Consider the following 18685-nt stretch of genomic DNA (forward strand, 5'->3'; position numbering starts at 1 on the left):
CAACATTTACAACTCTTTAAAAATGCTCCACAGAGAAAACCTACCATGTTCAACGTATTTCTTACAGTATAATTTATAGCTATACAATGTTTTTCTGCGTTCAATGTTAGATATTTTATATAGTTTCTGAGTCGGTACATAGTCGGATGTATTATGAATTGACTTGTGATATTCTCATGCTAAAGCTTTTTCCAGAAAAAAACTCCATTCTTCATACAGCATCTTATAGTGCATGACATGTGCACACAAAGATTCCATGTGGCCCCATGGCACACGGAGCATCCTGAGGCCTGACTCTAATATTTTCTATGTTGTATTGCCACAAGGGCAATTTGTGATATGGCTGTAGATCATCTCCAGCTTACTACCAGACATCAAAGGAAATATGTGTTGCATAAGACCCTATTACTACCCTATAGTATACATACATTAATGCTGTAAGAATGCTCATAATTTGCACTATATGTCAACACCCAGTTTTTGCTACATCTGTGAAATCTGACTAAACCATCAAAATAAGAAATTTGGTTGAGGTGGTTATGTAAAAATAGAGATGTTATTTGACTGATAGGTTTTCTGAAATAACCTAATCCGCATATACAGCTGGGAAAATGTGGTTTTGCAGCACAATCTGTCAGCACCATATGTTCCCATAGATTATCTTCCATTGCCAGGCTATGTTTCTCCTAAAAACTGGACTATGGGTAAAAGACAGCAGATACTGGTTTCCCTTTAAAAACAGCAATAGTATCCAAATATGGCAACAGATACGTAACCTACTGTGTGCAGACTATTCCCACTCCTTCCAGCACTGCATGATACCAATAGGGTTTACTACTTTTAATGTGCAGGAATAGATTAAGCTGCCGAAATTGAAACTGCAAAGTTCCTGTCCTGTACCATTTGATTTACTTATTAATAGGAACACAGCAGCACATTATAATTGACTTTCTATTAATATTTTATAAAGGGACATGACACTTCAAAGTACATAGGAAATAGGAAGAGCATTGAAACAAGGCAGACAAGTACAAGTAGTTTCATCTCAATCCTTCCAATGTATTCCAGTACACAAAGTCAAACTGACAGAGCTAAGGGTTAGATGCTCTACAGTTTCTTACACACCTTCAGAGCAGGGTCCGTACTTCTTCTGGTCAGTCTCTCTGTGAAATGTTTCTTGTGATTTTCTTTTAAAGTGGTTGTTCTTCCATTCTGGAAAAAATTTAAAGATTCTTTTAAAGCTTCTTTACAAAAGTGGATCAATAAAAAAAACTATCAAAAGCATGTCATAAAATATACAATATGCTTATTTCCATTTTTCAAAGCAATTCTTCCATCCACCTCCTTACAAAGTATGCATACTAGTTATTGGTGCTCAACTGAAACAAATGAGGGGTGTAGAAGGCTGTAGCAACAAGGAGCTGCACTTCAGAATGTAAGGGATTGAAGCTGAATTCGTAATAGGTTTATATTAGTATATTTTATTTCCAACACAGATGTTAAAATAAGCATAAAACAGCTGACCCCTTAAATTGTATGCAAACGCTGTGGTTGGGGCATGGTTAAAAGCTCAATCAAAACTGCTTTTCCAAAACCACACACTGTTCACTGTGATTTGCTGAGGTTGTAGTTTGTTTGTTTCACCTATAATATCTATATGTATACTGCAATGAAAACCACAGCCAAACTTTAAAAGTGCTTCATCACACTTTGACTTGAATATACCATAATTCTCAGCAGCAGTGTAACTTGAAGCTGTTAAGACACAAGTCCATCGAGTCCAACCTTTAAGAATTATACAAATGTTTTTCCCCATAACGTGTGATATTTTTGCTCTCCAGAAAGTCATCCAGGCCTCTCTTGAACATGTACATAGATTCCGCCATAACAACTTCCTGCAGCAGAGAGTTCCATATACTCACTGCTCTTACAGTAAAGAACCTTTGTCAATGGTCGATGGTAGAACCCCCTCTCCTCTAGGCGTAGAGGATGCCCCCTGTCTATGGTGATGGTAGAACCCCCTGGTGAAAGATCTAGGTATAAAAAGATCTTTGGAGAGATCATTGTACTGTCCGTTCAGGTATATGTACAGTGTCATGAGGTCTCTCCTTAGCCGTCTTTTTACTAAACTGAATAATCCCAAATTTTGTAATCTGTCATTGTATTCTCATCCCCCCATTCCCCTAATAATCTTGATCACTCTCCACTGCACCAGTCCCAGTCCTAAGATGTCCTTTTTATACACTGGTGCCCAAAACTGTACACAATATTCCATGTGTGGTCTGACAATCTATTCCTCTCTTGATACATCCCATAATTACATTTGCTTTAGCAGCTGCTGCCTGGTAACTAAAATTAAGTTTACCATCCACAAATACCCCAATTCTTTTTCAGCTGCAGTTTTCTTGTTGGCTCTAGGACTAGTTGCGACAGGTAATTGTCTTTTGTTGTTGACAAAAACCTGCTACCTATGAAGGACCTGCAGGTTTCTGCCCCCCAGTCAATATAGAGGGTATTGACACAAGAATTCACATATAAATAAACCCCTTCCCCTTTTTTATTTATACAATCATTTCTAAAAAGATAAAACCAAAAAAGAATCAAGAGTATTCAGGTCCAATTAAATCAATGCTTTATTAAAAAAAAGACATAAAAATAGATATGAATAACACACATATTAAAAAACATCAGTGGTGGTACTCCAAAATAGACTATATTGCCATCTAGCCCGATTAAAACCCAGGAAATATGTTGCAGAAAAAAGTGCAATGCAAAATATATAAATACTAATGGGTATACATTACTCTTTCAACATAAAAATCATTATGGCACCATGGCCATGTTGAGATCGTGCTCAGTATACATCAACATATAGAGATTAGTTACCCATTCATGAAAGACTCCTGGGTCCTGGGCTGTGGTCAATATCTCCCCAACGTGCGTTTCGTGTTGTTGTCGCTTCCTCAGGGGGCATGAAAAACTATTCTGACAAGGATATACTCTACTTTTTATACTCTACTTTTAAGTCGCATGGTCCGTTAACATAACGGTAGTGAGCACTGATCCATTTTATGGGGGGTAAAATGACCCCTTGAAAGTTTTCACTCTTTGTTTCATTGCATCATATTGGTAATGCTGTCCATTTCCTTTTGATCCTTCTTAAGATGGTTCTTTTCCTTCATTGGACTCCAACTGTGCTCAATGAAATTCATTGGACTTGATTAGGAAAGACACACACATGTCTATATAAGATCACATAGCTCACAGTGCATGTCATAGCACATGAGAATCATGAGGTATAAGGAACTGCCCAAGAATCTCAGAGACAGAATTGCGGCAAGGCACAGATCTGGACAAGGTTACAAAAGAATTTCTGCAGCTCTCAAGGTTCCTAAGAGCACAATGACCTTCACAATCCTTAAATGGAAGTAGTTTGGGACGAACACAACTGTTCCTAGACCTGGCTGTCCAGCCAAACTAAGCAATTGTGTGAGAAGAGACTTGGTGAGAGAGCCAAAGAAGCACCCCAAGATCACTGTGGCTGAGCTCTAGAGATGCAGTAGGGAGATGGGAGTAAGTTTCAAAAAGTCAACTTTCAGTGCAGCCCTCGGAAGCTTCTCCTCAGTGAAAAACATATGAAAGCCGCATATAGTTTGCAAAAACACAATAAAAAACAACGAAATAAAATAAAGAGTGAAAAATTTAAAGCGGTCTGAATACTTTCAGTACCCACTGTAAAGAATTGTATTTAGTGCAGCCGCGTTCTGTTTGTTCAAAAAAACAGATGAATATTAGAAACAATAACTTCAACCAATGAGGAACAGTACAACAATATTGCTTATATCCATATACTAAATAGATATTAAGCTGTTTTGCTATTACGTTTTCATTTTTCCAAGTTGCCCTTGAAAACATAAAAAATTTGCATTTAAATAATTAAGGAAAGATTATATTCTGTTAACAAATGTTGAAATGCAGTACACAGATTCAATATCAAGCTCATACATATTTGATCAGTCCCTTAACAATCACACATTTGTTAGCCCTTTCTTTCCTCTTTTTAATGTCCTTAGCGTTCCGGGGAATTTAAAATATCGCAATGTGAGATGCTGGCATCAGCAATCTGTGAAGAAGGACCGACAAATAAAATATGAGCTGGATTGTTCAAGCAATAAGGGAAGAATGTGATGAGAAAATAACTTGTGTGTATGAGTATCTTCTGTCCATTGTGGTATTGTATTTTACACAGAAATTGTCAATTCTGGAACAACAAAAGTTGAAACTTTTTTTTGTAAATATCTAAAAAAAAGTAAAAGTATAGAGCGCATCCACTTATCCTTAGTTTGAGCATTTTGGATGCTAAAGCACAGCAATTTTCTTTGCAAACAGATCCCTGATATCTGAGTCTTATATCCCTAATACTGTCCTATACTTTTGTTGTTCTATACCCAAGGATTCCACTAGGCAGAATCCAATAGAGCAGGTCCCGTTACCCATCTTTGCAAGAAGGGCGGTGTTTGTCTACTGGCATTGGTTGTGGACAGTGATCATCCACCTATGACAGGTGGGTCACTATCAAGGGATAATGGCCCAATGTTTGCGGCCTGCAAACAGCACACATTTGTGTGTATAAAGCTTTATAGTAATGATTTGCTCCTAAGATTTAACAGAAGACTTTTGACTTGTGTGCTAGACAATGTGCTGCATTGATTGAGGTATAAAATGTCTTCTGAAACTAGTTTGATTTGTCTCTACAAAGCAGAAAATAAATAGACGAGATCAAGAAGAAAGTTAGTTGGCAGCTGAATTTTAAAAGGCACACTGGCACCTGGCCTCCTAGAATCACTCACCCATTCGCCCGACCATACCCGGGCCCTATGAAGAGATCTGAGTGGACATTTCTTCAAAGGGGGCTCTGCTGTGGATATTACATTAAAGGGGGCTCTACAGTAGACATTTATGTAAGGGGGCCTCTGTTGTGGACATTACTTTAAGGGGGGCTCTGCTGTGGACATTTCATTAAAAGGGAGCTCTGCTATTGACATTTCATTAAAGGGGGCATCTTCTCTGGACATTTCCTTAAAGGTACTCTGTTATGGACACTTCATTAATGAGGTGTGGCTGCATTTCCCACACTACGGCTTATACTCAAGTCAATAACTTTTCCAGTTTAAAAAAAAAAAAAAATTCGGAGTCTTGGCTTATACCCAAGTGTTTACAGTGGGAGTGTTCAGCTGCAGTGCGCACATAGGCTGGGTCAGCGGTCCAGATCTCCTACACTGTCTGGGGAATCTGGTCTGGATGGTAGATGGGGTGGATGGCTTCATGCAGTTGGGAATGTGATTGGCTTTCCTAAATAGATGGGTTATAAGAGCATGTTTGAAGTTTATCATTAAAGGGGAATTCCCATTTCAGCAAAAAAAATTTATTCTTTGTATAATGAATAGTTATACAATTTTCTGTATGAAATCTTCACTGTTTTCTAAATCTCTGCTTGCTGTCCTACTATTGAAAGCTTCTGTGTTTACGTCCAGTGGACAGAAATCTGACCATGGTCTCACTGGTGCACCTGTGTAACCATGGTCAGATCTCTGTCCACTGGAAAAAAACATAGAAGTTTTCTGTAGGAAGCAGAGATCCAGAAAACAGTGAAGAATAGATATAGAAAGTATACTGGAAAATTGTATAACTTTTTAGAATACAAACAATAACATTAATTTGCCGAAATGGTAATACCCCCTTAACATTACTTAGAGTAGTACTTAAGGTACACATGTTTTTGGATGCTGGGGGGTCCTAGTCGTGTGAATAGCCCAGGGCCAATGGGTCACTTAAAGGGGTTGTCCAAGAGTTCTGAAAAAAACCAAAAGGTGGACAGGATGGGGCTGCTTCAAAAAATAAAGATGTACTAACTTCTGACGACCTCTGGGTCCCGTGCGATGTAAACAAACATGGCCGCCGGAGCAGTGCTGGATTTAGGTTCTATCTGGCCGTGGCCGGCCACCCCCATCCGTCCCTATTCACAGCACTGTGTATGGGGGCCTATTGGTTGTCGGGTCTGGCCGGAAGCTGAATTCAGCACTGCTCTGGTGGCCATGTTTGTTTACATGGTGTGCTGACCGGAGTGACAGCAGTACGGGACACCCGGAGGGCGTGGGAAGGTAAGTACATCTTTATTTTTTTAAGCAGCCCCCTCCCGGCCACCTTTTGTTTTTTTCATAACTGTCGGACAACCCCTTTAATCCGCCAATGCATCCACCTGTGGCATAAGTTGTTGTTAGTCAAGGATCAGCCAGGAGTGGGGATAAGTTGGTCCTTTTCTCCTCTGTACTAAGGTTTGGCACTGTTCAGCAGCACTGTGGTGAGATTATGTAGAAACGTTCTGTGGTGCTATTGTAACCATTTTAATGTAACACAATGTTTGCTTTTTAATATGATTTCATTTCATGTGGCGACAGATCACCACAGTGTAGATTTTAGTATATATTTAGCCTATTATAATCATATAAAGTGCACAGCTAAAGGGTTAAAATGACTCCAGCTGGGCAGATGGCTTAGCTGACGTCTATGATTGCCATTAGCTAACAAAATAGTTATAAAGCTATCTGTCTGAATTATTTATTTTAATAGAGCAATCTGATCTTATCCAAAGGAAATCCTATGAGAAAAAGGCAAATGTTAGCTGAAAATTTCGAACAATCTAATTGTTTCAACACAGAGCTCCAGTCTATGTCAATAATTTGTACACTGTCACAGAATACATTTCTTATAATGACATTGGCCCAAATGTATCAAAAACAGAGCAAACTCTATTAGATGCAGTTTGCCTGTAAAGTGTGCAGGGTGCACAACATCCATGAATTGTGGCGCACTTTCTTCATGAATCTGGTACTCCCTGCACAGCTCTGGCAGGATGCCCCAACTTATTTTTCGTGCACCTTTAACCCCTCAACGACCTGGCCCTTTTTTGTTTTTTAATTTCCATTTTTCACTCCCCACCTTCAAAAATTTATAATTTTTGTATTTTCACACGTAAAGAGCCCTGTGACGGCTTGTTTTCTGCGCAACAAATTACACTTCGTGGTGAGGTGTTGAATATTCCATGCCATGTACTGGGAAGTGGGAAAAAATTCGAAATGCAGTGAAAATGGTGAAAAAACGCATTTGCGTTGTTTTCTTGTGGGCTTGGATTTTACTGCTTTCACAGTGTGTCCCAAATGACATGTCTACTTTATTCTTTGGGTTAGCACGATCAACAAATTATATAGGTTTTATAATGTTTTCATACATTTACAAAACCTCCTGTACAAATTTTTTTTTCGTATTTTGCCATCTTCTGCCACTTATAACTTTTTCATACTTCGTTGTATGGAGCTGTGGGTGGTGTCATTTTGCGTGACTTTTTTGCTACCATTTTTAGGACTATTTTTAGGACTTTTGCTCACTTTTTATTTATTGCTCAATTTTTTATATTTTTCAAAATGGCAAAAAAGTGCCATTTTCAACTTTGGGCAATATTTTCCGTTAGGGGGTTAAACTAAGTGAAAGACCATTATTATATTTTGATAGATCTAGCATTTTCAGATGTGTTGATACCTACTTAGTTTATGATTTGTACTGTTTACTTATATTCATATCAGTTCTAGGGAAAGGGGGGTGATTTGAATTTTTAGGTTTTTTTACTCTAATTTATTTATTTTTTTTTACTATTTTTCAGACTCCCTAGGGTACTTTAACCCTAGGTTGTCTGATCGATCCTACCATATACTGCCATACTACTTTAATTAGCACATAGTAATGAATGGGTTAAATCCAGACAGCCTCGGGTCTTTGTGTATGGCAGTATATGGGTACATGGGGATTTTCCTCCTCATTCATTACAATGTGCTGATTGCAGACCTGAGGCTGTTATGGCATTGGATCACCGCTCCATGATGACGTCATGGGGAGCAACAATCCTCTGCAAGATGACAGCGCCCATGCGAGATCTTAAAAAGAACCTGTCAAGCAAAGTAACCCCCAAAACGAAATATATTTTTATAAACTGCCATTAGACAGCCCACGTTTACATAACAAAGAAAAGATGATTTTAGAATGAATGATATGACTAGATAAAGGCTGGGATGGAATCCTTGTGAGCTGCTCCAACAGGTAGTGGTGACAGAATTAGTTAGACCTGATGACAGGTGTCCTTTAATAATTTAGGAGTACATGCACTTTTCCTAAGAAAACCCCTTTAACCCCTTAGCGCTCTGCGCCGTAGCTGTACTGTGCTGAGTCCCGCGAATAGTGCTCAGCGCAGTACAGCTACTGCGCAGAGACGATGCCGGTTCAGCGCTGCACAGGGGTCACGGGATTTCAGCGGTAATCTACCGCTGACATCCCCAGCTAACACCCGCGGTTGGAGTGGGCTCCGATCGCGTGTGCTTAACCCGTTAAATGCCACGGTCAACGCGACCGCCGCATTTAACCTGCCTTCCGGGGGTCTTTACCCCACGATCGGCGCCCCCGCGCCGTTTACGGGGGCGCCGATCGCTGCTATGGCACCTCTGGGGTCCGATCGGATAGGCTGACACTAAAACCCTGCAATACATGAGTATTGCAGAGTATTATCATGAAAAAGCAATCAGATAATTGCTTGTTCATTTCCCATGGTGGATCATGTAAAAAATGTAAAAAAAAATGTTTTTCAATAAAAAATTACTTTATAAATCGCTAAAAATGCCCATAAGCCCCAAAACATATAAAGAGACATATAACGCTCAAAAAGTCTAAATCATAACACAAACCCCACAGATATAGTATCACCGCGCCCGTAACAATCCATAGAATAAAACTAAATAACTATTGAACCCATATGATGAACGCCGTAAAAAAAAAACTTTAAAAACCTGCCAAAAATTATGATTTTTACCTATTATATCCCACTAAAAATACAATAAAAAGTGATCAACAAAACATATGTACTGTTGCAAAGTAAAACATGTCCCGCAAAAAACAAGCCATCAACCAGCTCTGTAGCCAAAAACGTAACAATGTTATGCCACTTGGAAGACGGCGATGCAAAAATGATAGATTTTTCCCCACATTAGGGTTTTCCCCACATTTTTTATTTCGCAAATTTAGTAAAACATAAGAAAAAATATTTATGTCTGGTATCCCCGTAATCGTATCGACCCATAGAATATAGATAACATGATTATTAGGCTATACGGTGAACACGAAAAAAAAAAAAAGTAAAAAATCCAGTACAGAATTGATGCTTTTCTACTCATGACCTCAAAAAAAGTTCCAAAATTTTCAACAATAGGTGATACCAACCCCAAAATGGTAACACTGGAAAAATGCCGTCACATGGCCCAAATAACGGAAAAGCGAAAATTTTATAGCCTTCAAAAAGGGGGCAACAAGAAAACTAAAATCCTGGCAGCTGAAGGGCTCCTTCCCTTCTGCGCCTCGCTGTGCCCCCATAAAACAAGTAATGTCCACATGTGGGGGGTCTCTGCACTCAGGAGAAATTGTAGAACAAATTTTATGGTGGGTTTTCACTTTTTATCTTCTAGAAATGTGTAAATTTTAGGGCTAAATGAACGTATAACCGACAAAATTTCTAAATTTCACAGCCATTTTGATTCAATTGCTATGAAGATCTCAAGGGGTAAACAATCTTTGTAAATGCTGTTTCTGATAGCTTGAGGGGTGCAGATTTGAAAATGGGTTGGTTATATAGGGTGGTTTTAATGCTAAATATGTAAAATTTAATTTCAAACAGTATTTATCCCCAAAATAGTCAATTCTGAAAATACGGAGAATCGGTATTCGATTTGTAAGCCGCGTAACGGCAAAATAAATTATCCAGACATTTCAAAAACTATGAAAAAGTAAAGTAGACATATGGGAAATGTTATTCGGCAATTTATTTAGGTGGTAAATCAATCTGCCTGAAAACGCTGTGATTTCGAATTACGAAAATGGCAAATTTTTCTAAAAATTCATCATTTTTTTCTTTTTTTTGTAAATAAACGCAAAACTTATCAGCCAAAATTTACCACTAAAATGAAGTACAACATGTGGGAAAAAAACAATATCAGAATCGCTTTGATAAGTAACAGTGTTCAAAAGTTATAACCATATAAAGAGATGCAGGTCAGAATCCAAAAAATGGGACTGAGCCTTAAGCTACAAAATGGCTGCGTCCTTAAGGGGTTAAAAGTTCTTTACCATACAAACTGCAGTTCTGTGCATAAAATTAATAACATTGTGCACACAAAGTACAAGACACTGTGACCCACATACAGCAAGCTTTGCTGATTATAATAGCTGTTTTATCTAATGAAACCATAGTTCCTCAATGTTGGGGCTTACCCAAAAAATCATATTATGGCGTTGTAGACTCTTTATTCAGGACTGTCACATGCCTACGATTTCATACTAAGGCATAGATTGTTTCTTCTTTCACATGTCCAAAATTTAATTATGAGGCATATGGGGGATTGTTCTGTCTGGTTCTGTAAAGAGATATGATTTGAATGGGTTTAATGCCTAAATTCCAGAGGTGCTGTTTTGAACCTATTTACATTGTTTTTAGCAAAAAATTTAGTATAGAAATATTTGAATCCACGTTTCTCCCTTGGTGCTAATGGGGACAGGTCCCAGATAAAAATGGACTCTTTATTCTACTGAAAGCTTACAGTATAGTCCATCCTTACTTCCCATGCAAAATAAGTCGTCTCTTCTTCTTCCCAGTTTTCTTCCAAAGGACTGCAAAGGTCTTGCTTCTTGCCTGGCAAGCAGGGCAGAAACATGTTTCTTTTGGCAGCTCTGCAGTGAAAAAAGGGATTCACTATGCAGAGAGTTTGAGCTCCCTAAGCAGAGTAACTGAACATGAGCATGTCTAAGAACTTATGTCAGTAGGCAGACCTGGCTTTTCTATGTTAAACAACCAGGGGTATCATGCTAAGAAGGTTGCCTGCTCCAGCACTGTACCACTATTCTGAATAAGAGGGCCTAGTTACCATATTGGGTAATGAACTAGCACTGTGCAACTGACATTAGAGAGACAGAATGTTATTGATTGCTCTGAAATGGCGGGGACAAGATAGAGAACTCATACTATGTCAGAATCAATAAACAATGCCTATTCCCAGAAGCAAAGAGTTGGGTTGGGGGAGGCTGTGAATGGTCCACTTTAAACCCCATAAATTTTTACATTATTTTTCATATTTTATGTATTTTATATATTACACATTTTACATATTGCTTTTTAACTTTGAACATCACTATGGTATTAAAGTAGACTAGATGATCAGAAGTTATTTACACATGTTTATGCTGTGTTTAGTTTAAATTTCTATATCTCTTTGCAACAGACTTGCAGAATCCATAATATATCAGCAAACATAGCGATATGCTTCCAGTCTCAGTGGGAAAACAAAGATAAAAAGCGTAAGATTCCCTTTCATGTAAATACACAATTCCACAAGTTTCATTGCATGTTATTGGTTCATGAAATACAAGTGAATATATAATATTTTCCCTTAAATGGTTACTCATGTGCAACATAACTACACTAGTCTATTACGTATTATGGCAGCATCCCATTGTGCCACCCTATTATGCCTTGGAATTTATATAAAGGTTTGTCTCTGTTGGAAATGTCTAAATCCAACAGAAAAAAATCAAAGCATTGTGCACTGCTCATACAGCGGCACATGAAACAACAGCAGCAAAAACCAGAACATTCAATCAGAATTTGGCATATTGTTTACAATAAAAAATAGTTGGAAAAGCAATGTGTATTCACTACTGTGCTTCCACTAATCATCAGTATCTTCATTCGCAGCGACAGCAAGTGAACAGCTTGATCCTTACCTATCAACAGCTGAAATCAATACACAGTGAATGGGCTGTGACTGCACAACTAAGTAAGTCTAGTCATATTTTCTCCAAGGCAGTGACACGGTGGGATAAAATGCATTCAGAAGAAATTGCTTACAAAGCATAAGAGTCCATTAAACATATTTCATCTTCACTCCTGATTGAGAATGTATTTACAGCACAATAGAGGGTTAAAAAAATGACTCAAACATTCTGTTACAAAATCCCATTCCCCTTCCTAAATAAAACTGGTGCTCCCCATTCCCAAGAAATAGCCCTACAGTATGTTCTTGACAACTCCTGTTGGGCTGGAAATGTCACCCGTTATGTGACTGCTACAGGGGGGAACACTAATGTCACTATTGAATTTCATCATTCTCAATCCTGTTCAGCTGAAGACACTGACTGGTCCAGCAGAGGTGTAAACAATGGCTTAGAGGGCAGCACCGAGGAAACGACCAGAAGAATTCCAGGATACAAGTAGAATTGTTTAATACATAAAAGTTATTTGAAAACATAATACTTATGGTAGTTTATGTTCACTTAAATATAAATGTCCGGTACATTTTCTTACAGCAGGTAAATAAATATAAACCTTTGTATAATTCCCAAAACAACTGCCTACAGATAAATGTCATGTTTGGCTAATACCATATTTTCCTATATAGCACTGCCTATAATAAGACTTCATATACCAATTTTATGTGTCACGAATATGACTTAGTTTACCTTACTCTTTGAATTGGCAAAAATTGAAATAAATTGTTCCTTCCTACAGCACCAATACTACACTATGTAAGGATCTAGAAGCATGCAGCTTCATGCACTGTGGCCCCCTGAATTGGAGCTGCGGTGTAGTTCCTTGCAATTACTTAGTAGATGGCCAAGAAGAGATGAAGGATGGAGGAAAGCTTGTGCTATTCAAATCCCATTGCATAACAACATCATCTATTGTTTATCACATGTGAGCCTACAGTCGTCTTACACAGAAAATTCTCCACATCTCTAGCCATAGCAATGTTCTTTTATTGCCATAGATTTTTGGCCCAAATACTGATTATTTTTTGAATTTGCAGAATTATGTGTGTCAATTTGAAAAACAGAATGAGATTGAGATTGACTTGAGATTTTTTTCTTTTTGAGCTTGAGAAATGCATATGAAGGTCACTTGAAGGTTAGAGTACCACAATGTATCTATGTTAGTGACTACGTGCAATGCTATTCCATGCTCTTCCATGTTCCATAAATAATTATTGTAGATTAATTTTCAGCTTCTGCTATGAATCCATTATTTGTATAAGCACACCTACTTCTCTTCTCACTTTACAATCACAACGCATTGGTTATCTCCTTTTTTCTAATTATTTTGTATGCAAAGATAAATGAAAGTGGCAAAAGGTAGAAGTGTAAATTAAGTGATGCAGTGAACAAAACCAGCTTTATGTAGAACATTTGAAAGGTTTTCCAGACAAGACCTTCCAGACTGTTTTCCAAGGATCTGCTGTTATAGAGAAGATTAAATTTTCATGTTCATACATAGTAGATACCCAACACTACACCTTTTGCAAACATAGATGCTCCAGCAGCACAAAAATAAAAACTTCATGATCTTTAAATGACAAATAGAATGGAAACCAAAAACAATGCCTGGAAAGCTTTAAACAGCACCTGTCACAAGGAGTGTGACTTTTAGCTGGTGTCAGATTCCAATAGCATATGCTATACTGATGTCATTTGAAAGCTTGACATTTTTATAGTGGAGCAGGGGTAGGAGAGCTTCTGTGAGATCATTACCCTGAGTTAGGCAGATACACCCTTTTGAGTATTCTCCTGTGGCAAAGGCTGCACATCAGATTCATAGGGTAGTATGCCTACTCCAAACCACCAATTAGATATAATTGGTTCACATTCTACAATGTCCTGTACACTGCAGATCCCAATAGATTGAAACATGAGTTTCTTTGTCATAGCCTGTTTGCCGCTCACCCTGAGTATGTTTTTGCATTGTAAGCAGTTTTGAGGGGTCAACATTTCTAACTCCCTTAAAGGAGTTTTCCCATGAAATAAAATTCTCACATCTCAATCCCATAGTGATGATAACACAATAAAGATCATTTTAACCCCTTACTTTACAATTTTACTCTGTTTTATCTCTTATCACTCTCTTTGCTGCTCAGTGTAAAATCCCAGGGTGTCGGCGGGGCCTCTCTAAGCAGAAATATTACTGTATTATACATCTAGTTATGTGGGGTGACAATGTGGTTACATTATCAGGATACCAGGTGTATATGCACTTTCATCTGGCTTCCGACATTGTACTAAGACACTGACACAGAGATGAGACAGATCAGAGATGATGAGTTGCCTATTGCACACACAGCTCATGAGATCCATTAGATGCCTATTATACACACAGCTCTGCTACATCTCACTGACATGTGCCTGCCTCTCCCTTCCCCTGGATCACTTATCTCCTTGTAGCCTCTCTCCCTCCTCACTATGTGCTGACAGGCTGTGATCAGTGAGAGCCTGTGAGATCCGGGGAGGGGCGTGGCTACAGCCACACAGCAGAGACAGAAACTCAGCAGCACAGAGTCTCACAGAAATCCAAGATGGCCACCACCCGACCCCAAGTCTGAAGTTGCAGGGTCGTGTCTATGGGAAACTGAAATTGTGTACAGCAGGACTGATAGAAACAGATTGGACTAATATATGTGAAATGCTGCCGTTTTGTTAATAATAGTGAATTAGAGAATTTGTTTTTTTCTTATGCCAAGTACTTATAAGAAACTTGACTTTGTGGGAATACCCTTTTAATGCTACATGATACATTTATCAGCAACGTGGGTGTGAATTCAATCGAGTCTATTACTTCTTTTTTTTCACTACTGGCTTCTAACCAATTTTAACCAAATATATGCAGATGAAATATGGATTTCAACCAGTGGTGTAAATGTGTCATTGCACAGATACCTGTACAAAAAAAAAAATTAAGATTTTCAATTGGGTTTTACATGTAAACTAGGTTTTACTTAGGATAATTGAACAATGTGAAAACTGCTGACTACAGTATCTGTTACCATTAATCCCTCCTGTCCCATCCTCAAAGAACGGAATAAAAAGTAATCTATCTAAAGCGTAAGCTATTGATTTAAGGTCTAATTCATCAAATAGAAACAGTCAAAGAGTTTCTCCAAAATCTCTTTGAGACTCCAATAATGGAACAGTGCGTCTAGCCAGAATGTCTCTGTATGATGTTCTGTACGATGTGTAGAGTAATTAGATCATAATAAATAATAAAATATAACCAGGTCAAGAAAAAAATCATTGGAAATATTTAAACTGGAAAATGATCAGCATGCAATACGCTCATGTAACAAAGAGTTAACATTTTCCCTCTACTTCCCGTACTATAAAATCAATGAACTTTAATTCATGGAGAATACACAGTAATGCTTTTGCAGCTCACCATAAATTTTGAACATTCTTTTCATTCACTTCCTACATCTCTTTTCAGATATGGTAATGAAGAACCATAAATTATCCATGAAATAATTGGCAGTAAAATCTCTAGAGGAATGAGTGTAAGAGAAGAAAGGATCCTTTTCAATCAGGAGAACATCACCAAAAATAATGCTTCAAATGCGATTGTAAAAACAATCTATTCCATTGCTACCTCCACAAGTCATCGCCATAGCTGCCTCCAAAAGTCGTCCATATAGCTGCCTCCATACATGGTCCCCTTATAAAACGAGCTGTGTCAGGCAGAATTTTGGTTTGTTTTCATGGCTTCCACATCAAACTTGTTAACTTTGTCGCCACCCTGCTGTGTAATCCACAAAATATACTGGCAAACTTTTATCATTTACCGATATAATTTCAGCGCTTCTTGCACATCTGTTTACATTCCCCTCACCCGCCATAACCCAAACTTATAAGAACACTACTACACTTGATCTTATACAAAAGGTTCTTAGAAGTGCTGTTTGGGGAGTAGCCAAGAGACAGGGGCTTGGATTGGCGAAAGCTCGACTGGCAGCGGAGCACCAGCTCCATCCCAAGATCCAACTAACAAAGTTTTAACTGCAGCACCTTTAATCTACTACTACTTCACTGCCTCCATACATCGTCCCCTTATCAAACGAGCTGTGTCAGGCAGAATTTTCAGGTGTTTCACCAGATACATAGTGGAACTCGGCTCATCTGTCGCCGCCATGCTGGAGACCTGAAGTTGCAATCATAGCAGCGCAATATGAATGCCCCATACTGTCGCTCTTAAGCATGGAAGTCGTCTCCATGGCTGCCTCCACATGTCGTCCCCTTATCAAAAGAGCTGTGTCAGGCTCATTTTTCGGGTGTTTCACCAGATACGTTATGGAACTTGGTCACTATGTCACCACCATGCTGTGTTATCGACTAAATATACCGTCAACCTTTTGTTCACATAGGAAATCATTTCAGCGCTTCTTGCTCACCTCCTTTGGTGAAGCCTGAGTCCATTTAGGGTATGTCGCCATGACACTCTCTAGCCTGCCACTGCTGCCGCTGCCTCTGCATACCGTCCCCTATAGTGTCAGGGTCAATTATTGCATGTTTTAGATGCTATCTAGCCTCATTCGGTCACTCTGTCATGGCCATGCTGTTGCCCATAATTTTGGCATAATGGTGCGATTAAGCAGCCTCAGAGGCATCCATGCATGCTGCCCCTGCTGTTTCCTGTCCATTTCCGTGGTGTTTCCATCCTTTTCTGAGGTTCCCAGGTGTTTGGCCAAGCTTCCCTGTGCAGACCCTTGGTCCCCTTGAAAAATGCTCGAGTCTCCCATTGACTTCAATGGGGCTCGTTATTCGAGACGAGCACTCGAGCATCGGAAAAAGTTTGTCTCGAATAACGAGTACCCGAGCATTTTAGTGCTAGCTCATTTCTAATAAAGATCATCTGCAATATTAGGATAGAAAAGTCACCAAAGATGTGATTGGGAACTATGTGAAGCGTATCCATGGAGAAAAGACATGTGCCATCTTAATACACTCAAAATACACTATTCAGCAGGAGACCATGGAGAAAGAAGTGTAGCTCATGTATCTTATTTATAAAAGTAGAACAAGTGTAGGCGCGTAACTTATCCTTAAGGATTTTTCATACATGGTATGTGTTTTACATAAATGCTACACCACCTATATCTATACCCCTATTAGCTTGACTATGGTTGGCAGCCATGTCCAATTTATCACTGCTTTTACTTCAGTCATCCAGAGTAGAAGCAGTAAAAGAATAGCAAATTCTTGAGCAGTGCAAGAATTTGTGATTCTTACATTGAATACACCACTTCTTCACCATGTGGGCATTGAGGGGGTTTAGAGGGGCATGGCGGCTGACAGGGTGGGTGGACAAGGGGCATTCCTTCTTTGCTGGCCCCTCCCATCTATTCCTCCCTATGCCTTAGGCCTCCTTGCTATTCAGTTCATGTCATGTTATCAGGGCAATGTCATCTAAAGTCCCATAGCCTTTACATTTGCAAAATTTTATGTATTTATTTGATCACGTGAAATCAAAGCATGCCCCAATGGACTTCTACTCCTATCCTTCTTCCATGGGGGCATGCTGTGATTTGATGCCAATTCTCCCTAAGGTCCCTTTTTACACTTTTGACACGCAGAACTTGCATTGCACTCTGACCCATTGTAATCAATGGGTCTTTTCAGACTTGCATTTTTTTCACGCACACACACGCGCGTTTTTTTTAACGCACGTTGAAATCTCTGCATTTTGCAAGTCACGATCGTGAAAAACGCACCATACAAGTCTATGGAGACACTTGCAAGTGCAATGCGTTTTTCACACAGCAATTGCCATAGAAAAGATAGAGATCAGTCCTGAGTCCTTTCACGCGCATTACCTGCGCATGAAAAACGCATTGAAATTGCATTGAAACTGCATTGAAAATGTGTGTGAAAAACTGAGACACTGAACAAACTCTGACTAAAAACTGATTGCACTCTGATGCTAAATGTCAATTTTTCACTGACCAAACCCTGATCACAACCTGACGTGATCTGCAACGCAAGTGTGGAAGAGGCTTAAGTGGTTGATCTCTCCATTGACAATACAAACATTAATTGATCCCTCATGATGCATGTGTACAAGATGGAGAAGCTGCCAGCTGTTGGTTTGGTCAACAGCTTTCTAACATGCAAGGACCTCTAAGGATCAGTCATCCCACACTCTTAAAGGGAACCTGGTAGAAGAAATTTGCCTAATAAACTGCTACCAGTATGTTGTCAAGTGGATTAACACATTCCAGATCATGTTTCTTTCGTTGCACAGAATGGAAGTTAGGGAAGAGAAGACTTCTACACTGAAGTCGAGCTCTCCTGGACTCATTACTCCCTCTCTGCTGTGATTTGCATCATTGCCCAGATTTCTGGAGATCCGGTTAGTGATGTCCCTTGAAGCAGGGCTGTCAATTACATAAAAGGTACTGAGGTGGGGAGAGCATTGGGGCCATGAAAGAAAGATGATAAGGAAAGAGTTTAGGTGGTTGAATACTATGGTAGTAGTTTACTAGGCCAGTTTCTGCTAGTTTTGGCACAACTTAGGACTAGTCATGCCCCCTTCCATGAAGCAATGTCTCTTTTATGTATAAGTTGTAAAAGAGACTAAAACTGCCTAAAAACCTAATGAATGTCATTTTATTAATTTAATTTTATTGTCCGAAAATTCTGGGAATTGATTACATGCTTTTATAAACTGAGAAATATTTCCCTACAGTATGGCCCACATTTATCAGAAAAAGTGCAATCTGCACTA

General features: G+C 38.9%; 1 protein-coding gene across 3 annotated transcripts in view; it reads right to left on the reverse strand.

The window, feature by feature from the left end:
* Positions 1-18685, reverse strand: part of SRRM3 (serine/arginine repetitive matrix 3) — a 253872-nt gene that overhangs the window by 203178 nt on the left and 32009 nt on the right. For all 3 annotated transcript variants that reach the window (XM_072136348.1, XM_072136349.1, XM_072136350.1), the window contains one exon: positions 1126-1212. The gene's annotated coding sequence lies outside the window, so the exon portion shown is untranslated. The remainder of the gene's footprint in view (positions 1-1125; positions 1213-18685) is intronic.

Source organism: Engystomops pustulosus, chromosome 2 (genome assembly GCF_040894005.1).
Source record: "Engystomops pustulosus chromosome 2, aEngPut4.maternal, whole genome shotgun sequence".
Taxonomy (NCBI): domain Eukaryota; kingdom Metazoa; phylum Chordata; class Amphibia; order Anura; family Leptodactylidae; genus Engystomops; species Engystomops pustulosus.